Here is a 27,853-nt window from a genome sequence, read left to right as displayed (position 1 = left end):
ATAAACTATTAGAACTAATATCACTTTCTTATTAGCAAAAAACATTTTTCAAGTGTATTTTATCTATTGGACATTCCATAACACATAATACTGCTGTATAGCCTATCTGATCCAATATGATTGTCTTATTACTAGCCACACAAAAAAAAATTAACACAATTTACTTGTATAGATTTATTGGACACACAAAAAGAATTATTTGAAAATGTATGTATGTTTCAATATTGTGATACAATTGTATATTTGCTTGCCTTATATCATGAAGTTAAATGTCAATACATGGTTTGTCTTTCGCATACAGTTGCACTTTTGATGTCCACAAGTCCCCTGAGAAAGCCATATAGGGCGAAACGCTTCGGGACAGGATATCTACTTGCTTTTCCCATTTAGCTCATGTGCACCTAGGAATCAATGTCCAGTATTTATACTCTATTTCACTGAAAATTAGGTGGCAACGTTCTATATATATATAATTGATACGTGTACTATTGTGAATTGTAACATTGTACATGCTTTATCCATACGGATTAATACATTGCTGCTTCCAAAAATACCCTGTGTTTGTCCTTCTCTCATTTAAATTTTACTGTGCTTTCACCAGGGTATGCAGCGAACCACAACTTAGAGGAGAGAAATTAATGTTACTTACAACTTACACATTCGACTTTCAAAAAGCGTTTGATAAAGTTTCACATATCTATCTGTGGAAAGTGTTAAAAAAAGTGGGTGTTCCTGTTACACTAATAACCAAATCTAATGTCTTTACAGTGGAGTTTCTAGCAAAGTCTTAGTCAATGGCTTCCTATAGGATGACATTCAACTCAAGTCCGGAGTTAAACAAGGACGCCCTCTCTCTCCTCTTCTATTTATCTGTGCCTTGGAATTACTTCTGTCATCTTTAAGAAAGAAGAAGGTAATCCAGGTAGTTCCTATATCAGGGGGTGGTGGTTAGTCTGCCAAAATTTGTGCATACATGGACGATGTTACTGTCCTCTGTACCACAGAGGCTGCTCTCAGCAGGGCAGTACTAAACATTGACATTTTTTGTACAGGCTCAGGAATCAAGCTAAATATCAGCAAGTGTAAATGTTTTTATCTTGGCAAAGGGCAGCTTTAACATCTAAAAATTGCAACATCTTGTCAAGCTATTAAATTTACTGGGAGTGTACTTTGACCATCAAAACAACGGGCGCCAAAGCTAAAGCATTGTCAAAGGAAAAATAAGGAAAAATAAGGAGAAAATAGTAGTGAAAAGAAAGATATCCAAAGAACAAAAGAGAGAAAAAGACAAAAGAACATAGAGAACAATCTTTTGCCTGGACTCGTACATTAGGATTCCTGCATCCTGCAAAGAAAGAAAGAATGAAAGAGCATAGAGAACATTCTTTTACTAGGACTCGTACATTAAGATTCCTGCATCAACACAATCAAAAATGGGTATCAATAGCACATTTAAAGTAGGCAAACCAAGCCTACCAGGTCTTAGAAAAAACAGCATATCTCCTTTGAGCTAATGCAAATATTCTTCCAAATGAACATTGTACATTTATATCGGAAATCACTTCAGTTAGCTTGGGTACTTCTATATTTTTGTTTTTTCGTACAATAGCCAACTTGGCACTTAAAAGAACGTGTATCACCACCGGTCTTGCTTTCAATGATACCTTGTCCATGTGTAAATGTAGTATCGCCATACCCGGATTAGCCTGCATGGAACATCCCGCCAAATCAGACATCAGCACAAAAATCTGATTTCAGAATTTTACATAATGTGTAGCAAAGTGCCAAGATCGCCACACTCCCTCCAACATACATTAGTGCCTGAAGTGGAGAAATGTGCCATCTTTACTGGAGTCAAATACTAATGGTTGAGAACCCTCTGAAAAAAATCCCAATGATCTGCGCATCTAGAGTAATGATACATAACCATCAGAAAGTTTAACCACTCAGAATTCGATAATTGCAATTTAAGATCATTTTCCCGTTTATGCATTGTTTGTTTTTTTTCAAATTCCAGATTGGAGCTGTACAGTGAGTAAAACTTAGGTATCTCTTTTGCCGCTTATGAGGATTGGTTAAATAGCCATAAATGGAGCTTTCCACAGGGAGTCTAGCATATGTAAGGAACTTACCTGTCCTGCGAGCCCGCGGCGTCCCTGGGGATCCCAGCCGCAGAGGGAGACGCCGCTGCAGCAGGCAGCATGGCCGAGGCTGCTGCCCTGCTCACAGCGTGTCTCTCTCTGCAGGCGGAGGGATCCGTCCTGGCCAAACTACGGTTCGGCCAGGCGGCAACCCTTGCATCTCTATGGACGTGTTTACAGAAATTCCTGTTCTCAGCACTCCCTTGGATATGCAAAGTAGTGCAAGTCCCAGGGGTGCTGTGGGAAGAGGAGCGAGCGCTACCACGCATGCCTCTTGTACCCCCCGAGGGCGTGGCCCTCGGCTGCCTTGCCACGGGGCGGGACATAGTTAGTTTGAATTACCTGCGGCCAATCGGCCGCAGGGGATTCAGTTAGTCTCCAATCAAATGGTGCCAGGTGGTGCAAGGTCATTGGTCACTCTGGCCATTTAAGGCGAACCTGTCCTGACAACCATTGCCCGCTATAAGCCTCTGTGAACACCGTGTGCTTGGGTGCGTTCTTGTGTTGGTTTATGCTAATCCCGTTTGTCATTTCCATAGCGACCTGGTCTGAAACCTGACTCTTGCCTGAACTCTGCCTGCCCTGACCTCAGATTGTTTGTGACCATTCTTGTCTGCCGCCTGCCCTGGCCTCGGATTGTTCCTGACCTGCCTTTGCCTTACCCTTCTGTAGTAAGTTTATCGGACTTAACCCTTGTCTTGTTTTATGACAACAATAAAACTTGATAAAAGGATATTTGGAGTTGGCTGTGGTTTGTGTGCCCAGGCGCATTACAGTATAGCGGGCCACTCACACACCATCCAGCCCTAATGGAGGAAATCCAGCGGTGCCTGGCTGAGTACACGGCCCGCCTTTGTCTGGGAATTTTCTCCTTCACGATGGGACTTTCCATGAACTGGTAGCTATGTTCAGCGATCTTTATGTGTTTACTGAGGCTTTTCCTGCTGTTAATCTGTGTTTCATTATGTTTTGGGCCCACTGGGGGGGTGCACAGGCTATATTGCTCTCGCCTCTCCAGTTAACCCAGTTCATGGCACATGGGATATAGCATCCCAGTTTCACCAAATTACTTTGGACAGGAACCCAGTGCGCTGCTTACTATATGTTAATGTTATTTTTATTTATGGTCCTCTAGATTTTTATTTTTTGTTTTTTTTAATTGTGGTTGATATGCAGTAAGGCTTCTGGAGGGCATTTGAGCTATTGGAGCCTTGCCTATGCTGCCTAGCACAATCGGACTACACCCGATCCTGTGCAAGACGTCTTTCCTCCACGGTGGGACTCCTCCATACTGGTAGTTATGTTGAGCGTTATTTCTCTAGTGTTTATTGCTGCAGATTCTGCTAGTTGTCAGATTGCTATTCTTGAATGCCCTCTAGATCCTATGGTTGATTATGTTTGGGGCGCACGAGCTATACTCGCCTCCCTAGTTGGCCCTATTATGGGACCTGGGATGTTGTTTCTAATTGTTTAGTATATTCGGCAAATGCTAAGAATTTGCTCTTATTTTATACATTATTTATGGTCTTGCGGGTTCCCCCAGGCGGGATACACATGTTTGTTTCTGATTGCTTGTTTGCCTTGCCCCGCCACTCGCAGACACTTCCCCACATAGGCCTGCTGCCCTCTTGGGCAGTGACCTGGGACCTTTGGGGTCCCGCTTTAGTTTTTTCACCCCACGGTCGAGGTTTTAGCCCGCCTCACCCGTCTTGTGCCCCTTCCCGTGCCCCTTCCCCCTAATGTCCTCGGTACATACCCCAGCAAATGCTTTGAAAATTCGTACCCTTAATGCGAAGGGTCTAAACAGCCCGAACAAATGCTCTCAATTGTTATATGCTCAACACAAAGCACGGGTGAATATCTTACTCCTCCAGGAGACCCACTTTCATTCCACTAGACTTCCCTCTCTCTGCAATCGCTATTATCCCCTGTGGTACCATAGCTCCAATCCTGAATCTAGAACTAAGGGAGTTTCTAAAGCTTTTCATAAATCGTTACCAGTACAGATACTAGATTCTCGCTCTGATTCTCAGGGCAGGTATTTGTTTTTAAAAATTTCTCTCTGGGATAAGAAATTTACATTGGCTTCTTTTTATGCTCCCAATCACCAACCCACAACGGCCCTTTCTCAATATTTAGAGTTACTGAAAGGGTTTGCCGAGGGATCTATAATTGTGGGTGGGGACTTTAATTGTGTTTTGGATCCCCGCATAGATACGTCATCAGGGAAAACCCCGATCTCATATTCCAAATTGAACACCCTTTGTTATGTTTACCTGTTATTTTTTTTTATTTCTCTGAAAACCTAATAAAACTGATTGAAACAGAATATGCAGCAGAATTTCGGCGCTGGGCCATGTGTACCCATTGGGGAGACGCTGCTCTACTCCATCGCTTCCGTCAAGGTCTCAGCGATCAAGTCAAAGACCTGCTGTTGGGTCTCCCTTCTCCATCCACCCTGGATCTTGCGATACAGCAGTCCATCTGTGTTGACCGGAGGATCCGGGAAGGGTGTCTAGAAAAAGCCGTCCGTAGAACCAGGAGTCATTCTCCTCCTCAGTTGAAACCTAGACCTCTGGTGAATACTTCCAACGCCTCACCACCTGCGAAGTTTCCATTCTCTATGCCTGACCTGGGAGAACCCATGGAGATTGGGTCATCCAAACTCGCCCCCGCCGAGCGCAATCGGCGTTTGCAAGGTGGACTTTGTCTTTACTGTGGCGATCCCAGTCACAGGACAAGGACATGCCCTCGCAAAGGACCTGAAAGGTTCCAGTGTATCGGGGGTGCAGAAGGGAGCCTCTCAGACCCGTTGGCTTGGTCTACTTGACGCATCCTGGTGCGGGCTACCCTATCCTGGAATGGGAAGTCCCGCCAAGTCATGGCCTTTCTTGACTCCGGGGCAGATGGTAACCTACTGGACCACCTTATTGTGATCAGGATGGTAAAAACCCCCCTGATTCTAGGCCTCCCTTGGTTGAAATCCCATAACCCTATCATTAATTCAGAGTTGGGACAAATCATTCAGTGGGGAACCAAATGTCAGGCTAGATGCCTGACTCCAGTAATGCCAGTATGGGCCCTTAAATGGGTGTTAAAAAAAACTGCCCGAGCCTTACCAGGAGTTTGCTGATGTCTTCTGCCCCCGATCAGCTGACAAACTCCCACCTCATCGTTCCTATGATTGCCCCATTGAGTTACTCCCGGGTACCATGCCCCCTAGGGGTCATTTGTTCAATCTCACTGGGTCAGAGATAAAGGCCCAGAAGGAATACATCCAAGAAAACTTAAAGAAGGGCTTCAACCGGCCATCCTCTTCCGCTGCGGGTGCTGGCTTCTTTTTTGTGGAGAAGAAGGATAGTGGGTTAAGACTTTGTATTGATTACAGGGGCCTAAACAAGATCACTGTAAAGAATCGGTACCCTTTGCCCCTTATGGATGACCTGTTCACTCAGGTCAATGGTGCCCGATACTTCACCAAGTTAGACTTGAAGGGGGCTTACAACCTTGTCCACATTAAGAAGGGTGATGAATGGAAGACTGCCTTTAACACCAGGGATGGGCATTTCAAATACTTAGTAATGCCCTTTGGTCTGTGTTATGCCCCGTCAGTCTTCCAGGAATTTGTGAATGATGTATTCCGAGAATTTCTGGGTAAATTTGTGGTTGTGTATCTTGATGATATTTTGATTTATTCATCTGATCTCCAATCAAATGGTGCCAGGTGGTGCGAGGTCATTGGTCACTCTGGCCATTTAAGGAGAATCTGTCCTGACAACCATTGCCTGCTATAAGCCTCTGTGAACACAGTGTGCTTGGGTGCGTTCTTGTGTTGGTTTATGCTAATCCCGTTTGTCATTTCCATAGCGACCTGGTCTGAAACCTGACTCTTGCCTGAACTCTGCCTGCCCTGACCTCGGATTGTTTGTGACCATTCTTGTCTGCCGCCTGCCCTGACCTCGGAATGTTCCTGACCTGCTTTTGCCCTACCGTTCTGTACTACGTTTATCGGACTTAACCCTTGTCTTGTTTTATGACAATAATAAAACTTGATAAAAGGACATTTGGAGTTGGCTGTGGTTTGTGTGCCCAGGCGCATTACAGCATACATAATAATTTGTAACAAACTTTGCCTAATTCGCAGATATGTGAAATATTCTTTTGATGGGAGATCATAGATCTTTTGCAAAGATTGACATTATTTAACCCTCTGAAAAAAATATAAATCCTTAGTTTTGTTGATATCCGGTTGACTCCAAGAAGAGAATTTAAGATGCGGAATAAATATTTCCAAAATTCGCAAATCAGGGGTCAGGGATACAGTGTTGTGCATGGATGGTGCGTAAAGTAAATAACTTTCCCAAATCTGAAGTGTCACTTGAATAGACACGTGTGTTATTAGGGGCCTGGTGTCCCATTTTCATGGCAACTAACAGCCACTGGAGGTTAGGGCAATTAAGAAACTGAAGCTCCATCTCAACCCATATTTTAGTGATATCATGATTCCAAGTTTCTCCTGTTTCTTGATGCCTGCTAATTCCACTGGCAAAGAGGATAAGAATGTTTTATAATTATAATCATATAATTTGTGAGAATGCACTGTCAATTTTATCCCCAAAAAAGAGATAGATTCATTTTCCCATAAAAAAGAGGAATCTTCAGAGCGTAATTTAGCCAGCATATCCTGCTTAACATTGAGTGGCAATATGTGTGATTTAGTCATATTCAGTTTATAGTGGGATGCCCTGCTATACTGCAGTAGGAAATCTAGAACTGTCTTCGGGGAGGTTGGATGATCTGCTAAAACCAGCATAATGTCGTCAGCAAATAGGCTAATCTTTTGTTCCCTCCCTGTGATACACAAGCCCTGCACTCCAGAGTCTAAACGTATTCGCTCAGCAAGGGGTTCCACTAATGAAGTGAAGATAATCGGGGACAATGGGCATCGTTGGCGTGTCCCATTAGTTGTATTAAATAAACACCGTTGCAATGGGTACAGAATACAAAGATAAAATAGCTGATTTGATCCACCCAATAAAACCAAATTTGTCTAAAACAGCTGATAGGTATCCCTAACGTACTCTTTCAAACGCCTTCTCTGCGTCCAAAGAAAACAACAGAGAAGGACATTTATGTAGTTCGGCATATCGTATGATCTTAATTAGTCTCCTAGTGCCATCAGGAGCTTGTCTGTTTTTAACAAAGCCCACCTGGTCGGGTTGAACTATATATGGGATAACTGAGCCTTTGGCCTTAGCGCAGATTTTTATGTCTGAATTTAGCAGCGAGATAGGTCTATACTGGGTAGTGAGAGTGGTATATTTGCCTTCCTTAGGTAATGTGATAATCACGGCTTTGAGCATTTTTTTTTTTGGAAAGATCCCTAACATGGCTGCTTTATTAAAAATTTGAGCTAAGTATGGAGAGAGCTTGATACTAATTTTTTATGGTACTGATTTGAAAATCTGTCACCCCCCGGGGATTTATGATTCGGTAGTGTTTTGATGACAGTTTCTATTCCAGAGGCCATAAAGGGCTGAGATAGAAATTGTAGCTGGTCCGCCGTTACTGTGGGTAGTGAAATGGCATTTAAGAAATTACTAATAGAAATATCGTTTGGTTGATACATACTGGTGTCATCCTGTAAATTATATAAGCCTTTGTAGTAGTTACAAAAGGCCTCCGCACTCCCCTGAGGACTAAACAAACTCTTTTTGCCGACAGGGTCAGTCACCGAAAAAATATGGGATTGGCTCTGCAAATCTTTATTTTCCTAGCCAAAAGTGGCCCCGGTTTATTCCCTAATGAATAATGGGTAGCCTTCAATCTCTTAACATATGATTCAATGACTGAAGTCGCAATCTGGCTTTCGCCAAACTTGCTGATACTTGAGGAGAGGGATATCTCTTATTTACCTCCTCCTGCCCCTCTATAAATTTCAGCAACTCATTAATCTGGCGTGTCCTGCATTTCTTTTCATAGGCACAATATTCAATGAATACTCCCCTCATGTACGCCTTATGGGCGTTCCATTGACTAAATGGATCAATGTCCACCGTATCGTTTACAGAAAAATACACCTCTAGATCGTGTGCAAAAGTCCCTTGGTACTTCGAGTGGTCCATAACATAAGTATTCAACTTCCACAGTCTATCTGGTCGCAATGGTTGTTTTCCCCATGTAACCGACACTGGTGCATGGTCCGACCAAGTTATATTCCCAATAGCCGAGGAGCTGAAATGCGGAAGAGACCAAAAATCCTTCAAAAAAAAGTCAATACGCGAGTGGGAGAGATGGGTAGAAGAAAAATAGGGAAATCCCTCTCAGATCCATGCTGGCATTTCCACACGTCATGGAGTTCAAATTCAGTCACAAGATTTAGCAGGTCTCTATGTTTCCTCTTAGCACTGGAGTTAGAGTCCATAGTGTAATATGGGGTCATATTAAAATCTCCTTCGATTCTTAACGCTCCTTGCTTAACTTTTTTAAGTAAATTCTTGAGAAACGACTGTTGATTGTAGTTTGGCGCATATACATTCACTAAGGTGAAAAGCTCAGACTTTAATTTACAAATCAGAATACCATATCGCCCCTCCCCGTCTACAATATGGTCTAGATGTTGAAAGATTAAGGAGTCCTTGATGGCTATTAGAACTCCGCATTTCTTTTTAGGGATGCTTGCCATGTAGACATTAGAAAATGACTTGATGTTCCATTTGGGCGTCAAAGTACTATGAAGATGCATTTCCTGGGCAAAAAGTACATCTCTCTTTAAACGATGAATCTCCTTTTGCAGTAACGCTGTTTTAAATGGGCTATTCAGGCCCCTCACCTTGAGGGACACAAAACATGTCATCTTGTATGGGGATATCCGCAATGAAAATCAGGGCCCATTCTCAATTTTTGAGACCCCACAGCATGGTGACATTTGCATACACAGAAAAGCCTGGCACCTGTTGGCCTTCCATTTATTTTTTATATAAAAAAGGAGAGGGAAAGGGAAAGAGGAGATCATGTGTTAAATGCTCCCTTGTGAAAACGAAAAAAGAACTGGCAAAACATACTGAAAATAAAAGAATTTTTAAGAACAAAGAAAGTCTCCCTGGTTGAGAACCAGGTGAATTGGGCAAAACCAGAACCTGGTAGAACATTCACGTGAATCAGGCGAAAAGCCAGAACATAGCCTTTACTGGGCTTTCTTTAAAATAATCACTCCAGACGGCTTCAGGTCCACTCATGAGCCACTTTTCTTGGGGATCTAGGTGAGCTTGTCAAAAGATTAATGTTGCCCAAATTCCAACTTTCGATAAGTTTCATCCCTGTTTCCACAGATAACACTAGGTGCAATTTCCCTTTATAGGAAATCAATCGCTTAGTCGGAAAGCGCCATCTATACACAATTTGCTTTTCCCTCAAAATTTTTGTAAGATGTGCAAGCTTCCTACGATTTTGAATCGTTAAGGCTGACAAATCTGCAAAGAGTTGTACATTGCGATATTGCTCCGGTAGAGTGGCCGCCTTCCTTGCCACAGCCATTACTTTTTCTTTGACATGAAAAAAATGCATACGAACTAGAACATCTCTGGGTACATCCGCAGATAGAAAGGTTGGCTTGGGAATTCTATGCGCCCTTTCAATTGTAAGATCCAGTTGCACCAATACTTGGCACATGGATTGGACACAAGATATCAAGTGCCCTTGTGCTACTGTTTCCGGTATTCCTCTCACTTTGATAATATACCTTCTAGACCTGTCCTCTAGGTCCGACACTTTTGATCTAAGCCAAGTTATCTCATCCTCATGACCATGATGTGCATCAACTAAATCATTGTGGGCCTGATAGAATTCATCCAACTTAGATTCCATATAGTGGATTTGTTTCCATCAAATCCATCAAGCGTGCTGTTAAACTTGCCCAACATAGAATTTAAATTTTGTTGAATAGAGTGTCTGAGTGACAATAACATCACTCAGAGTTGCTGTAGATAGTGAGGACTCTCCTGCTTGATAGTGCTCTAACTCTATTCCCCCTATAAGGCCTGTCTGCAAAGTAGCATTCCCGGTCATGCCTACAGCGGTATCCAGGGCCCCCCATAACTCTTGCTGTGCTGAGGGGGGAGATACTGAGGGAGATACTCGTTGATGTGGTATGTGGTATTCGTATGCAGAGGCGACTCCTGTGTTTTATGTGCAGATGATGATGCGGTCTGCCGTGTCGCGGCGCCATCTTCAGAAGCGTGGGAGTGCTGGGGCCAGGAAAAAGTAAGAGAGCTTTTGAGCTTTTTACATTTTAAGGAACCCCAATTTATCTGGAATGGTGGGGTGCATAAACCAGAAAATGTAGGTTCAAGTGGAGGACACTTGCTCTTTGCTATGTAAGTAAGTGGGCCCGGGGGTCCACTTTTGCAATTAAGGACTCCTCTGCACACTTTGTTTGGACAAATCTTCCCAATGTAGGAATTTCTAGAGTGTTTTAAATTGTGATCACCTTATCATCTTAAAATCTTAAAATCTGGTGGACTGTGATTTTGTATATATATTTTGGGACTAGTAGCTAAGAGGGTCCTTTTTGCTTGTACACAGAGTTGTAAAGGCTGCAGAATCTAACATGCAGCATTCCCACATACAGCTATCACATTGTGCCGATGATGTTATTACACATGCCCACAGAGTGAATATATTTTCCCAAGTATTTTTTTATTTACAAGCCACAGCACAGCTCTAGAATGGGGGAGGGACAGCCTGTGCTCACTGCCCAGCTCTTATCAGCAGCTGGAATCCTCTGCATGGATGACAGCTGAGAATGTAGCGGCCTATCTATTGTCTTTTCAATGGATTAGAGCGGCGGATGAGAGCTGGGTAGAGGAGGCATGTCAGCCGTGCTCTCCACCCACCTCAAGCTGGCTGTTGCCAACTATGTACATGCACATATTTGTATGTGTGTGTGTATACGATGCCGAAAAACCCTTCCAGTTATCACACAAGGCTGGAAATTCTCTTTGTCCGAAGGACATTTGAAGCCTTCTGGGAGAATGTCCTCTGGATAGATCAGACCACAATCCAGATTTTAGGGAAGGCACATCATTGGCCCGTCCCACATAGCTATTTTGTTTTGTATTTATCTTCTGTTTTGATGTTTTTCCTGTGTCAACAAAATAAATACACATGTGCTGCATTTTCGGACATAATGCAACAGTGCCAATATTTTTCCCCTAGATTGTATGTATGTATGGCACTTGTGCTTCACTCAAATACACATACATATCTACACACAATATTAACAAACAGTTCACAATTACAAACAAACTATGTCACTTTGCACCAGAAAATAAATAAACCAATCAGTTATCTTTTTTTTTAAGAGGTGTTTGGTTGTTTTTAAAATCACTAACATTTGGCTTATCTTTTTCTTTAGATAATGCTTATGCGGCGCAACGATCAGCAGCTGTCCATTTATGCCAAGCGCCAGATTCTGGAGAGGCTGGCAGATAGGCTCTGGACCCCAGCAGGTACGCGGCCAACTGTGGGAAAAATCCAACACAATTGGAGTGACCTGAAGCAGAGGAGACCGGTTTGCTCCGCGAAGTGGGGGACCGCATACTGTCTGGTAAGTTTGGCATTTTGTCTTCTCCTCTTGTTAGAATGTTTGTTGTTTGTTTGTTGTTTGTGGAAAGTAGTATTGTCTAGCCTAAAAGTGTTTGGTTTTCCCTTCCTATATTTTATTACCTTTAATAATTTGGGATGTTTGTTTTTGTTATTACAGACAACTCTCCATCATGCCAGCGGGGGCTGCTGATTGTACAGGCGGTTAGCGGTTGCCCAGGAGCTGGAGAAGAAGTATGTGTTAGAAGTTCAGCATTAATCAGTTCTCGTTGACAAAACTTCCAAAAGTCTAATTTAGTCTGGCCCACCCACCTTTACTTATGTTGTTTATTTTTCATCTACAGCTATTGGAGCGGCCTTGCCACCACCTCCGCCAGAGGACATAAGTTCCTCATCTGTATGTATGCCACGTAAGTATTTTTATATTTTATATATTGTGAACATTCCTTTATGACCATGAATATAAACTGGGATATAGTTTGTTAGGCCTAGCTCAAATAAGTATCATGAGTGTATGACTAGCTTCATGTCTAGGCATCTTTTAACAGAAGCCAAAGGTTAAATGTCACATAGCCAAGTTTGTGGCTTGTGAAAACCCACAGCTTTCATTGACAACAAACTGCATCACTTTAGTTCCATTGCTATAATTACCTTGGCCCGAGCAATCAGCTTTCTTTCTTGTTTTGCTCAATGTAAACAACAAAACAGTCATAACATGATGAGTTCTAGTTTGCATTCTTTAGCACTGTGCTATTTAAGAACTAGCTGCTGTATATTATACTATTACAATCGCTCAGTACTTACACCTCTAATTTTTTTGTCTCCTTCTACATAGACAGCCAGTTCAAGATCGATAGAGGCAGCCAGCCCTGAGGAGGTTCCAGACCCACCCCAGCGACATCGTAGACATCCTCCTAGTATGTTTCGAGTTTAATTTGTTTGGTTTTTACAAGGACAGTACTTTTTGAAAATGTTTTTCACAAACTCATCTGGTTAATATATTCTTTGTTATTTCTTCACCCACCAGGAAGTGTACCGGATAGCCAGTATTGGCTTCACAGGAGGATGTCTGTTTTGTTTACTAAAAATCAGTTGTGTGTGTGGTGGGGGGGGGGGGATAAAACCCACCAAAAATTTCTAAAAAACAAAAGCAATTTTTTTTCAAATAACAAATCCACACATTTAAAAAAGCTACATCCTACTGTGACATCCATTGTTCTCCTTTACAAAATTAAAAAAAAAACAGTTTTTACACAATAGTTGTTTGAACAGTAAATATCTGACATGCTCTTATCCTACACCAACCTGTTTGGAAGCTTGGCAGAGTTTCCACCATTCCTGCATTCCTCTCTGGTCATCTCTTACAGACTATCATGTGACCTTAAAAGTAACATAGTTAGGTATGTTAGATATGTCCTCTTCAAGATACATGTAATTGTAACATCAGTGGAGAATACATTTTGAATACTATACACAGCTGCACAACTTAGTATGTCAGTTTAAACAACAGAAATGTAGTTGTCCAATTAGCAAGCACATTTATCTCCTAGAGGCAAGTGAGGTGTGCCAGATTTAGTCCCGAGACATAACTAGATTTTTTGCTCATTTAGTGAACAATAATTCAATTGTGTTTTGGTAAATAATGTTTACCTTTTAAGGTCATTTCAACCATACTAGTAGAGTATTGAGTTGAGACATCATACTTGATTAGAATCACTTTTCCACACATTTACAAACTTTAACATTTTTCTGGGAATAGCTAGCACAAAATGCATTTGGTCATACTTGGGCCACATACAAAGAAATTTATATAGGTAAAGTGTTAAATAATTGTGAGGGACACTAATATGTGGACATTGGGAAAACACAAAATAGAGATTAGACTAGCTTATACAAACAAATGTCTTCACGCAGGATAACTCAAAAAAATACAGTCGGTGTCATGGAGTCCTGAAAACATTTAGTGATGTTACTTTGTTGAAGAATAAGACAGGAATAATGTCTCACCTGGCACCGGCATCCACCTATCAAAGTTGGCCAGACTGGGCACGGCTGCAGGCGGGGAACACCTCAATAGCCTGGCCACGTCCACGGTCGCGGGGCACCTCAACAGCCCGGCTGCTCGTCACCTCAACAGCCTGGATTGCTTGGGATCTGGTGTTTGGAGATGGGCCTGCTGGAGCCGGGGGGCCTGCTGGAGCCGGTGACCAGTAAGGAGCCGGGGACCTGCAGGTGCTAGGGGGCCTGCTGGAGTTGGGGGGCCTACAGGAGCCAGGGGGCCTGCAAGAGCCGGGGGGGGGGGAGCCTGCAGGAGCTCTTGGGGTTTTCAAACCCAGCATGTGAAGTACTGCCTGAATTACTTGAGATTGTTGGCCCAGGGATTCACCTAACATGTTACAGAGATGGTCAACTCGGAAAATGTAGGCACCCAAAGTGGACGATTGTTGTTGAACTGATTCAATCAGGACCTGTCCCAAATTAGTGGAGCTTGGGGCAGACATCCTTGACTCCGCCACTCTCACAATGGCCAATCTGCCACTGAGTGAGGGAAATGTTAATTCCCCCCAACCCATCCCAATAAAAATACAAATGGACCAGTTTTTTGCCTACCTCCACAGTGGATGCAGCCCGTGAAAACTCTCCAGAACCACAAACCAGCAGACAGTGATGTTCCAGAAAGGCACATGATATATGACATCAAAATGAATGAATGTGTAAGCAAATCTTCACATATCTAAAGTCCAAAATAATTAGCTAATGCAACCCGAAATTTTACAATCAGGCAGAAATTGGAGTCTAGTTTATATTTTTACTTAACAAGCAGGCAGACATTTCCAAAGTAAGGCAGCACCAAAAACATGTTAACCACCCTAGCAGTAATCCCGAGTGTGACTCAGGGTGGATTTAGATGACAAAAGCGGTAATCCCCAGTCACACTCGGAGTCGCTTTAAGCTATGAAAAACCCCGCTTACCTTGCTCCATTGTCGTCCCCCCATCATCCTTCTGGTCCCCACAGGTCCTGGGGAAACGTCTTCTCTCTCTGATCTCCAGAAGCAAAGTGAACAGCCGAGATAAACGGGGTTTCCCATGACGTCGGTGCGGGCAGGGCAGTGGGAAATTCAAATAATTTTGTATTGGATTCAATACAAAATAGCTGTATTGAGTCCAATACAAAGAAATCTTCATAAAATATATATATCATTATATAAATTATTTAAATTTATTAACTATTGGACATATTTTCGAGAGTTATGCCTAAGAATTATAGCCTACAATGTAAAATAAATTTCCATGCAAAAAAATTCTAATGCTTTTTGCACAGAAATTTGGACAGAATTTGAAGGCTGAGGAGGTTAAAAGTAGTGTTGTTGTTCGAATTCGGGTCGTCCTAATGTTCGACCCGAATATGACCGTTCGAATTCGGGTGGACCCAACCTGAATTTTGCTGGATTCGAAGCCCCAAATTTTACCCTCCCACAATGTTTAGGAATTTCCCCCATGATGCCTAGGGCCCTCCAATAACAGCAGGGATGCTCCCCTCCATGTTTGTTGTAGCAGGCAGCTGATTGGCTGTCTGTCACTGCATCCCACACAGCAGCCATTGGCCTATATAAGGCCAGGGCGTGCCTGCATTTACCACTCCTGACAGAGATTTGCTAGCATCACAACCTTTCTGTGCTGCTTGGCTTGCTTTCTCAAAGTAAAAAAAAGTGCTTTACTTAGACTGTGTCATACTCACACTATTAGTCAGATAAATTGTGGGATTGTACTGTATTGGTGCAGTCCTGAAATCTACTGTAATCAGATAGGTAAAGTGTTTTACTGTTAGCTAGCTAGATAGGTAGATAGATAGATAGATAGTCAGTGTGTTAAGGTGCATACACACTTCCAATTTTTATCGTTCAAAACGAACGACGAACGATCGATTGGGCAAAAAATCGTTCGTAAAAAAGCCAAATAACCGTAAATAACCAACGACGCTGGGTCAAGTGATTGTACCCCCTCTTCATCCCAGTCCCAGACACAGGCCTTACAGGTGTCCCAAACAGTCCATGATACACCTGTCCCTCTTAGTTCTTCATCAGCCACTGGAAAGTCACGTGTACAGCAGTATGTAGAGGAGTCCCACCGAGGGGTTGGAGAGGCGGAGCTACAAGCATTCCTTCAAGATTCTCAGTGGTTTCACTCATCTGACGAAGAGAGTCAGTTCACAGGCTTTACCCCCACTTACTTTTCACCTGAACACTCTGAGCCAGACGATCCAACTCAAATTTGCTCTAAAAGGCTGCTGCTTCCTTTCGGCACATATAGGGAAACTGTCTCTTCTGATGATGATGATGATATCCTTGATCCGACATGGGGCGTACAAGGAGATCATCATAGGCAGGAAGAAGAGGAGGAGGAAGAAGAGGAGGAGGAGGTTGCAGAGCGCCCTCAAAGGGGTAGAGGGAGGAAGAGAGTAAAAGCTGCCCACACTCTGCATTCTTCAAGTACCAGTGAGGCAAGTCATAGTCGTAATTCGTCAGAAGCTGTCACCACAGCTATGCCTCAACAACCGCGGACCGCCTCCACGAGCACCAGCTCCAGAGCACTTTTTCGGCCCAGTTAGATGTTCACCAGTGTGGACATTTTTTAATGTCCATAGTGATGACAACACTATGGTCATCTGCAAACTGTGTGCTCAACACTTGAAACGAGGCAAAAACACAAACAAACTTGGAACAAGTTGCATGAGTGTAACGTGGCAGGAACACCGGGTCAAAGCACTGAGCTCTGTGCGACCACCTCCGGCCAAGAAGCAAGCTCAAACTGCTCGATCTTCCTCCGCTGCCTTTCCTCCTTCTGCCACCAAAGTTACCCGTGCTGCTGCCAGCAATTTGAATAGGGCATGTAGCCGAGCATTACCTTTTTCAGGCTCCACCAGCGGTGAGCAGGATCTCCAACGCAGATCAGCTGCTGTTTGTTGCATTGCTAGCAGTCAAGACCAGGCATCATTGCCATGGAGTGCAAGAGGAAATATGGCCCAAATGACCCCAAAACAAAGCTAATTAATGTGGCAATTGCACAGCTGATTGCGTTAGAGCTCCCCCCTTACCGGCTGGTGGACTCCAATGCGTTCCGTTCCTCATTCCTTTGCGCAAACCCACAGTACGTTATGCCTAAGTGACAGTATTTTGCAGAAAAAATGTGTTCCTGCTTTGCATGAACACGTGCAGAGCAATGTGTTCATGGCCCTGCAGCACTCAGTTTCTGGAAAAGTACACCTGACAACCAACAGTTGGTCGAGCAAGCATGGAGTGCGAAGATTTATTTCTTATACAGCTCACTGTCACCCTCCCGTGACTGAGTTCAGAAAATCTGAGAGACTGGCTGCACGTGAGGTTATCTGACAGTCTCTTTGCTTTCACTTGTTTCAGGGTTGTTGTTGGTAATGACCACACCCCTGGTCTCAGCTGCAGCTTGTTATCATTTCTCTTCCTCTATTTAGCCTGGCCTTACTATTCAGGCCATGCGGTTGATATTCACAGGCCTACACGGCATCCATGAGGGTACATGGCATCCATCCACCCAAACACAAGGCGGCATGTTCCATGGATGGCAAGACCAGGCGGAGGAGGAGGATGACCCTGTGCTGCTGCTCGACCCACAGGAGTGTGGGTCCAGAATTACCTCAGCTGTGAGTAGTTTTAGCCACATCACAGCCTTCATGCAGGAGTACATAGCCAAAGATCTACGCATACAACACATAAAAACAAAGACTGACGACTATTGGATTGCAGCGGTAGTGGTCATCTAAGCCAAACCATGCAGGCTTTTTTCAGCAGGACCAAGCTGCCAGTCGTGCAGCAATTGCCAATGACACTAAGCAGCGGTAGTCAGACATTGTGCAGGAATACCTGAGTTCTGCATGGGACATCTGCAACCTGCAAAGCCAGGACCCACTGGGCTACTGGGTATCTAAGCTTGAGCAGTGGCCGGAGCTGGCAGAACATGCCATTCAGATCCTTGCCTACCCAGCCGCAAGTGCGTTATCTGAAAGAGCATTCAGTGCAGCTGGGGGCGTAGTGAGTGACAAGTAGATTCGACTTTCCGCAGAAAATGTCGACCAAATCACTTTTATTAAAATGAATAAGGCTTGGATCGGCAATGACTTCAACACCCCCTCTGCAGAGAGTACTGATTAGTCGTCAACTGCTGCACGGCCTGCTGACACCTTGATGGGAAGAGCACGTTCACAGCCTTCGGCATCTCCTTCTATTCCTCCCCCTAGTTGCCCTCTACCTCTACTCTGTCTCTGAGGTCTATACCTTGCAATGGAGCTGTGTAACTGGTTAATTTTTTTTACCAAGCACCTCCCTCGGGGCCCTCTGCCTCTATCTACTTTGAGGTCTATATCACTTGTGATGGAGCTGTGTGATTCATAATTAAATATAATTTTTTTTAGTAGAGAAATACATATATTTTTCTGTCCTTTTGAATAGATAGCAAGTGGTATCAAAAATAAATAACTGTATTTTTTTTACAGAAATACAGAAGTTTTCTGGCTTTTTTGATAGATAGCAAGTAGGATAAGAATGAAATACCTGTACTTCTTTTTACAGAAATACAGAAATGTTTCTGTTTATTTTCATATATTGCAAGTGATATCAGAATGAAATAATTGTATTTTTTTACAAAAATACAGAAATGTTTCTGTTTATTTTGATAGATTGCAAGTGGTATCAGAATAAAATACCTGTATTTTTTATACAGAAATACAGACATTTTTCTGTTTATTTTTATAGATAGCAAGTGGTATCAGAATGAAATATCTGTATTTTTTTTACAGAAATGCAGAAATATTTATGTTTATTTTGATAGATTGCAAGTGGTATCAGAGATAAATATCTGTAGTTTTTTTTACAGAAATTCAGAAATGTTTCTGTTTATTTTGATAGATTGCAAGTGGTATCATAATTAAATATCTGTTTTTTACAGAAATACAGAAATTTTTATGTCTTTTTTGATTGATAGCAAGTGGTATCAGAATTAAATATCTGTATTTTTTTAACAGAAATACAAACATTTTTATGTCTTTTTTGATAGATAGCAAGTGGTATCAGAATGAAATATCTGTATTTTTTTTACAGAAATTCAGAAATTTGTATGTTTATTTTGATAGATTGCAAGTGGTATCAGAATTAACTATCGGTATTTTTTTACAGAAATTTTTCTGTTTATTTTGATGCTGGGCAGCACGGTGGCTCAGGGGTTAGCACTCTGACCTTTGCAGCGTTAGGTCCCAGGTTCGATTCCCTCCTAGGACATTATCTGCATGGAGTTTGCAGGTTCTCCCCGTGTCTGCGTGGGTTTCCTCTTGGTATTTTGGTTTCCTCCCACATCCCAAAAAAGTGCAGTGAGGTTAATTGGCTTCTCCCTAAAAAAAAAAAAAATACCTGGGACTACATTAATGACATATGACTATGGTAGGGACATTAGGTTGTGAGCTCCTTTGAGGGACAGTTAGTGACATGACTATGGACTTTGTACAGCGCTGCATAATAAGATGGCGCTAGATAAATACTGTGTAATAATAATAGATTTGCAAGGGGTATCAGAATTAAATATCTGTATTTTTTTTTTGAGAAATACAGACATTTTTCTGTTTATTTTGATAGATTGCAAATGGCATCAGAATGAAATATCTGTATTTTTTTACAGAAAATCCAGAAATTTTTCTGTTTATTTTGATAGATTGCAAGGGGTATCAGAATGAAATATCTCTATTTTTTTACAGAAATACAGAAATGTTTATGGCTTTTTTGATAGATAGCAAGTGGTATCATAATGAAATATCTGTATTTTTTGCAAGTGGTATCAGAAATAAATATCTGTATTTTTTTACAGAAATACGAAAATTCTTAGTGCTTTTTTGATAGATAGCAAGTAGTATCAGAATGAAACATCTCAATTTTTTTACAGAAATACAGAAATTTTTCTGTTTATTTTGATAGATTGCAAGTGGTATCAGATTTCAATATCTGTATTTTTTTACAGAATTTTTTTGGCTTTTGTTATAGATAGCAAGTGGTATCAGAATAAAATATCTGTAATTTTTTACAGAAATACAGAAAATTTTCTGTTTATTTTGATAGATTGCCAGAGTTAGCATAAATTATGATAACTCTTGCAATCTATCAAAACAAACAGAAACATTTATGTATTTCTGTAAAAAATACAGATATTTCATTCGGTTACCACTTGCTTTCTATAAAAAAAAATCCATAAAAATGTCTGTATTTATGTAAAAAATACAGATATTTAATTCTGAAACCACTTGCAAACTATCAAAATAAACAGAAAAATTTCAGTATTTCTGTAAAAAAATACAGATATTGAATTGTGATACCACTTGCTATCTATCAAAATAAACAGAAAAAGTTCTGTTTTCTGTAAAAAAAAAAATACAGATATTTAGTTTCGGCTACAACTTGCTGTCTATCAAAAAAGCCATAAAAATTTAATGCATTTCACTCCAAAAAATACAGATATTTAATTATGATTCATAATTAAATATCAGTATTTTTTAGAGAGAAATACAGATTTTCTATGGCTATTTTGATAGATAGCAGGTGCTATCAGAATGAAATAACTGTATTTTTTATGGATAAATATAGAAAATTTTCTGGCTTTTTTGATATATTACAAGAAGTATATTTCAGGATACCTCTTGCAATCTATCACAAATAAACCTCAAAATTTCTGTATTTCTATTAAAAAAAAAATACAGATATTTTATTATGATAGCATTTGGTACCTATCCTAAAACCCATAGAAAGTTTGGAATTTCTCTCCAAAAAATAGATATTTCATTCTGATCCCACTTTGCTATATATCTCCAAAGCCATAAAAATTTCTATATTTCTCTCCCAAAAATCTGGATATTTTATTCTGATAGCACTTGGTACCGATCCAAAAGACTATAAAAATTATATATTTCTCTACAGAAAAAATAGATCTTTAGTTCTGATCCCACTTTGCTATATATCTCTAATGCCAAAAAAATTGATGTATTTCTCTACAAACAATACAGATATTTAATTCTGATAGCACTTGGTAGTTTGTATCTATCCAAAACACCATAAAAAATTATATATTTTTTTCCAAACAATACAGAAATTTTATTCAGATAGCACTTGGTATGTATCCTAAAACCCATAACAATGTATGTATTTATGTGAAATAAATACAGATATTTAACTGTGATAGAACTTGCTAAATATCCACAAATGATAAAAAATGTATGTATTTCCCTGCGGATTCCACCAAGCCCGTTCCCTTTTATATGGTTTCACTAGATAGTCTAGACTAGTAGGTATGGAAAGTGTAATTTTTGTTAATCCATTCATGTCTCAATTAGTTACAGCTTCTACACTGTCCATAGAGGTGATGGCCTCAACCTCTAATGTGGTCCACGCTCCGTCACAGGGCCCACGCCCTTCTACTCCTGCTGTTACTGCTGCTGCCATCCCAGTACCCAACTCTAGATGCCACTTGCTAATACCGTCAAAACCTCGTCTCAGGGCCCACTGCCTCCTTCTTCTGCTGTTACTGATGCTGCCGCCTGCCCAGTACCTACTCTAGATGCCAGTTACTAATGCAGTCCACACTTTGTCTCAGAGCCCACCATCTCTTCCTCCTGCTGTTACTGCTGCCTGCCTAGGACCCAGTACCCAGCTGTAGATGCCAGTTACAAAGCTGTCCATGCCGCATTTTACAAAGTTTCAGCTAGCAGATAGGAAAAGGCAGTCCACTACACAGCATGTCTCCAGGACCTACAGCTTCTACACTGTTCATATAGGTGAAGGCCTCAAACAATAATGCCGTCCTTGCACCGTCTCAGGGCCCACCGCCTCCTCCTCCCAGTACCGAGTTCTCAATGACAGTTAACAATGCCAACCACACTTCTGAGGACCCACCGCCTCCTCCTCCTCCTGCTTTAACTGATGCTGCCGCCTGCCCAATACCCAACTCTAGATGCCAGTTACTAATGCCGTCCAAACTTCGTCTCAGGGCCCACCGCCTCCTTCTTCTGCTGTTACTGATGCTGCCGCCTGCCCAGTACCCTACTCTAGATGCCAGTTAGTAATGCCGTCCACACTTTGTCTCAGAGCCCACTACCACTTCCTCCTGCTGTTACTGCTGCCGCCTGCCCAGTACCCAGTACCCAGCTGTAGATGCCAGTTAACAACCCTGTCCATGCCGCATTTTACAAAATTACAGCTGGCAGATAGGAAAAGGCAGTCCCCTACACAGCAATGTCTCCAGGAGCTACAGCTTCTACACTGTCCATATAGGTGATGGCCTCAACCACTAATGCTGTCCTTGCTCCGTCTCAGGGCCTACGGCCTCCTCCTCCCAGTACCCATCTCTAGATGACAGTTAACAATGCCATCCACACGTCTCAGGGCCCACCGACTACTCTTCCTGCTCTTACTGCTGCCGCATGACCACTGCCCAGTACCCAGCTGTAGATGCCAGACTAGACACAAGCTCAACAGGGTCTTCTTTCCCCTTTGATTCTGCTAAACCTGTTTCCTTTAATGTGGTTTCGCTACATAGTAGGTAGGGACAGATTGGAATCCTGTTCATCCATTCAGGTCTTCAATAGCTACAGCTTCGAAACTGTCCATATAGGTGATGGCCTCAACCTCTAATGCCGCCCTTGCTCCTTCTCAGGGCCCACCGCCTCCTCCTCATGCTGTTACTGATGCCGCCTGCCAAGTACCCAGCTCTCAAGAATGCCCCGGGCCAGCAGTGGTGCTGGTGCTGGTTGTGGTGCTGATGATGTTGCCAGCAGTGGTGCTGGTGGTTGGCCTTAGGCCATACATGGTCCTAGAAGGAAAAAAGAAAACCAGCCATGGCATAACAAACAAAACAAATTTGGGAGGAATAAAGTAAATGGTGGATTCTTACCTTAAATATATTTTTTTGATGTGTTTGACACAAATCTATTTTTGGGTTCAACAGCTTATCAAATGTTGCAAGCAGAAGGGGTAAGACGTTCTGTGAAAATATATAGGCATGCAGTGCATGCACACGTGGACATAAATGTTACGCGCAGACAGCTATGGTATGTGTGCAGTAGTACACGAGTGCGCTTACGCGTCAGAAATATGCACCTAAGCGGTCGGGGATTGTGGGCTTGGTGATTATGGAGTACATGGATGAAATTATATTACTGGCTAGTGCTGTTGTGGCAACAACTGCAACTATTTGGGTTGCTGCACAAGAGGAGCAGCAACAACCTGAGGAGCAGCCTTCAACATCACTCCCAAAACAAGAAGAAGCCAGGTTGTGTCAAGAATGACGCGGCTCCCGGCAACTCTGTATATATTAGGCTGGGGCTCCTTACAAACAACTTCAGCCTTAATTTGTGGACTGAGCCAGCCTACAGTTTCCAGGGTGTTTATGAAGGTCATAAATGCCATTGTGGACCTTGTCCCACTATATATTCACTTCCCTCCAACAGCTCAGGAGTGGAGGAATGTAAAGGATGGATTTCTTTAGGCGAGCAGGATTTCCTAATGTTTTGGGTGCCATCGACTGCACCCATGTGGCAATTCAGGCCTCAAAACGTCAGGAAATCTAATTTCGCTACCGGAAGCAGTATCATTCGCTGAATGTACAAGAAGTCTGTGATGCCAAGTAGAATCATGAGTGCATGCACAGGTTTCCCAGGATCATGCCATGATGCCTATATCCTCCTTTAGACCGGCCTCTACCAAAAATTCAACTCTGGCCAAATGCCTGAGGGCTGGTTAATAGGTAATGTATAATGTCATTACTGTATTACAACTAACAGTAGTTAAATCATAAGAAACACCTATTATGTTGCTAAGTAGTTGCAGTCGTACACCTCAAAGTCCCCTTGCATTGTCTGAATAAAAGCTATTACCTGGATTGTATATATGTAATATTTTGTGCTAATATATAATTTAGAAAATAGTTTATAAATATTGTCCAATATTGTGACCATGGGGGAACCCTTGAGCTAACTTTCAGATATTAACGAAAGCCCTACTATAATTACTATGTCCACAGATCACAGTATGTTAGTGTGGTAGTCAGTAGTAACAATTGCTCCTAACAACCAAAAAGCACTAAACTGACCTGAGAGCACAACCCTTAGCAACCTTTGCAACCTAAGAAACTCTAGGGTTACACTGCACCCACAGTGCAGTGTAATTTGCTCTTTTAACAGGTGACAAATCATACGGGCCGCTTCTATGGCTTATGAGAGCTGTGCATCACCCCTGGACAGAAGCAGAGCATAATTACAACAAGGGTCTGCATAAAAGTTGCGGGGTTGTGGAGCACATCATCAGGCTGCTAAAAGCATGGTTTCTGGGTTTGGCACGGCCTGGGGTGAACTGCTCTACGCACCCTGGAAAGCTGCGTGAGTCATCATTGTATGCTGCGTCCTACACAATCTGTGCATACACCATGGTAATACCTGGGACATTAAAGAGGTAATCGAGCCAGAGTGCACCAACAGAAAAACCAGGACAAAATAGTCATAAAAAGAATATGTACATAATACATTTAAATACCAATATATGACAATGTGACTTTGAGAATGGGACAAAGGCAACAAGGAGGGTCAGGTAGCAGTTTGTAGTGGAAGATATGCATACATTTGTACTAATTAATTGGGGATACAATGTCCAAACATTGCTGAAGAATTGCTAAACAACAGAAAGCATAATTATAAACTAGGCACAAAAACATTGCAGCAACAAATGAAGCTAACAATTAGAAAAAGTACTAAATGTCACATCAACTCATGCTGGACAACCAAAGTTTCTTGAATAGTCCCCCCCCCCCAAACCAGCCCAGTTTAACTAATCAAAATGAAAATGAATATGTATCAGGATACATTTAAAAGTATTTTGACATACACACACAAGTAAAATCACTAAATGTTCCTTGATACATGTATTAGAACATCTTTGCCAACAATCCTTTATTAAAATATTGCATTTCAAACACAAAATGGTTGATGCCATTATTTTTGGACATTCATACTATTGTGTGATAACAGATTATAAAGTGCTTTTTAGTATGTATTCATCTTGACATAAATTAGTTTGCAGTGTTGCAACCAAATAAAAAACTAGGAAAACAACAACTGCAACATTGCAAGTATAAATGAAGCAATTTTGTGAATTAGTATAATGTAACATAAAAAATGTAACACCAAAAAAAAGTCAAGCAGTCAAGATTAAAATGTAATGTAATGTAGATGTAATCACCTGTAATGGAATGTGGATGCACACAGAACAGGGGCAGGTGTGCGCTAAATAATTGCTTTGGCATCACCAGTGCCAGCCTAACAGATCCTCCTGAATTGCACAGCTGCCACTTAATCACCTTAATTTGCATATTCTCAACCTCATAGCTCATTTATCAAGCCAGATTCAGTCTGGTAAGTGAAGGCGAGTGTACTAGCACTTCTCTCTGGCTCCGGAACCAGCTCGTGGAAATGTGCCTCGTATATTGGCCCGTATATACACGCAGTGATAAATCAGGGCCAGAGTTGTAAGGCTGCAGAATATGACATACAGCATTCCCACACACAGCTATCACACTGTGCCGATTATGTCATTACACATGCCCACAGAGTGGATATATTTTCCCAAGTATTTTGTTTATATAGAAGCCACAGCACAGCTATAAGGGGGAGTGACAGCTCCACCAACCTCAAGTTGGCTGTTGACAACTATGTACATGCACATATGTGTATGTTCACATGTGTGTATACGATGCCGAAAAATCTTCATGATTCTACCCCACTAAGCTCAATCCTATGTAGATCATTTGAAGAGCACTAATTGGCCTCCTACCTATCAGGCAATGCTGGAAATTCTCTTTGTCAGGAGGACAGTGGAAGCCTTCTGGGAGAATGTCCTCTAAATAGATGAGACCGTAATACAGATTTTTGGGAAGGCACATAGTTCAACCATCTCACATAGATAGTGTGTTTTGTATTTCTCCCCTTTTTTGTTGTTTTTCCTGTGGCAACCAAATAAATACACATGTGCTGAATTTTCGGACATAACGCAACTGTGCCTATATTTTTCACCTAGATTGTATGGATGTCTGGCACTTATGCTTCACTCAAACTTAAACAGGGCTAAGAGAGTTTGCATCTAGAAGCCCAATTATTTTGTTTACAATGATGTAGCTATGATTTAGCTTTGTGTGGTGGAATTCTTAGTAATAGTATACACATACATATCTATATATACATCTACACACATTAGTAACAGTTCACAATTGCAAACAAACTATGTCAATTTGCACCAGAAAATCAATCAGTCATCTATATTTTTGGGTGTTTACGAGGTGATTGTTGTAAAAATAAATAACATTTTGCTTATCTTTTTCTTTAGACAACGCTTATGCGGCGGTATGATCAGCAGCTGTCCATTTATGCCAAGCGCTGCATTGTTGTGGAGCATTGTTGTGGAGAGGCTGGCAGACAGGCTATGGACCCCTTCAGGTACGTGGCCAACAGTGAACCAAATCCAGCATGTTTGGAGCGACCTGAAGGGGAGGAGACCGGATTTCCTCTAGGAAGTGAGGGACCCCATCCTGTCTGGTAAGTATTGCATTTTGTCTTCTCCTCTTGTTAAGCTGCGGTGTTTTAGAATATTATTGGGTTGTGGAAAGTAAGTATTGTTTACCCTTAGAACTGTTTGTTTATCACTTCCTGGATTGTATTACCCTTATTAATTTTGGATGTTTGTGTGTGTTTTTCTGTTTTTGTATTACAGCCAACTCTCAATCACGCTGGCTGCTGATTGTAGAGCGCCCATCTAGGTGGTTGGCTATCCCACAGCACGTAGAGGAGGGGTCATCCGCTGTGGAGGGGTTGTCCGCCGTGGAGGAGAAGCCCATCGTGGAGGAGGAGCCTGCCACAGAGGAGGAGCCCACCCTGCAGGAGGAGCCCACCACAGAGGAGGGGCCCACCTCGGAGGAGGAGCCTACCATGGAAGGGGAGCACCCCACTGAGGAAGAGCCTGCCTCTGAAGACAAGGGAGAGAAGGCGCCCAAGGTCAAGGACATTGCCCGTAAGCTAACCTTCCAATCTTCTTTTGCTTTTTCAAATACACATTCACACACTACTTTCACCATTTTTACTTACAAATTCAAAGATCGACCTCGATTTCATGTAATCCTGTATATGAAGGTTCTTTCTAGGTTGTTGGCTAGCATGAATAAAAATAGTCATGAATTGTTCAGTTGTACCTTACTGGAAAATGTTTAAGCCCAATTTTTGCCAAAAGTATCAGTTAGAAGTTAGTAAGCATTAATCTGTTATCCTTGACTAAAATACAAACATCTACTTTAGTCCGGCCAACCAACTTTTACTTATGGTGTTTATATTCATCTACAGCTATTGGAGCAGCCTTGCCACCACCTCCTTCAGAGGACACAAGTTCCTCATCTGAATGTGAGTATTTCAATATTTTATATATTTTGAACATTCCTTTAGGACCATGAATATAAACTAGGATATAGTTTGTTAGGCCTAGCTCCAATAAGTATCATTATGAGTGTATGACTAGCCACTAAGCAAGGGACTAGTTTGTTCCTTGTGAAAACCCACAACCTTCATTGTGAACAAACTGCATCACTTTAGTTCCATTGTCATACCTGCCTTGGCCCCAGCAATCAGCTTTCTTTCTTGTTTTACTCGGTGTAAACATAACAACAGTCACATCTTGATGAGTTATAACTTGCATTCTTCAGCACTGCGCAATTTAAGAACTAGCTGCATATGATACTATTACATTCGCTCAGTACTTACCTCTTTAATTTTTTTGTCTCCTTCCACATAGACAGCCAGTTCAAGATCGATGGAGGCAGCCAGCCCTGAGGAGGTTCCATCCCCACCCAGACGAGATCGCAGAGATCCCCCTGGTAAGTTTCTAGTTAATTTGTTTGGTTTTTACAAGGACAGTACTTTTCCTAAATGTTTTTCACAAACTCTTCCAGTTAATACATTCTTTGTTTTTCTTCGCCCACCAGGAAGTAGACGGGATAGCCTGTATTGGCTTCA

At 41.9% G+C, this 27,853-nt stretch overlaps 1 long non-coding RNA gene across 1 annotated transcript; it reads right to left on the bottom strand.

The window, feature by feature from the left end:
* Positions 1-177: 177 nt before the first annotated feature.
* On the bottom strand, positions 178-27,853 carry LOC140333357 (uncharacterized). The gene is made up of 3 exons (XR_011921341.1): positions 27,602-27,853; positions 13,050-13,124; positions 178-1,345 (listed from the first exon to the last, which is right to left on the bottom strand). It is a non-coding gene; the product is annotated as an uncharacterized lncRNA (long non-coding RNA).

Source organism: Pyxicephalus adspersus, chromosome 6 (genome assembly GCF_032062135.1).
Source record: "Pyxicephalus adspersus chromosome 6, UCB_Pads_2.0, whole genome shotgun sequence".
Taxonomy (NCBI): domain Eukaryota; kingdom Metazoa; phylum Chordata; class Amphibia; order Anura; family Pyxicephalidae; genus Pyxicephalus; species Pyxicephalus adspersus.
Note: the sequence above shows the minus strand (reverse complement) of the source record. Positions and strands in the feature narration are given on the sequence as shown.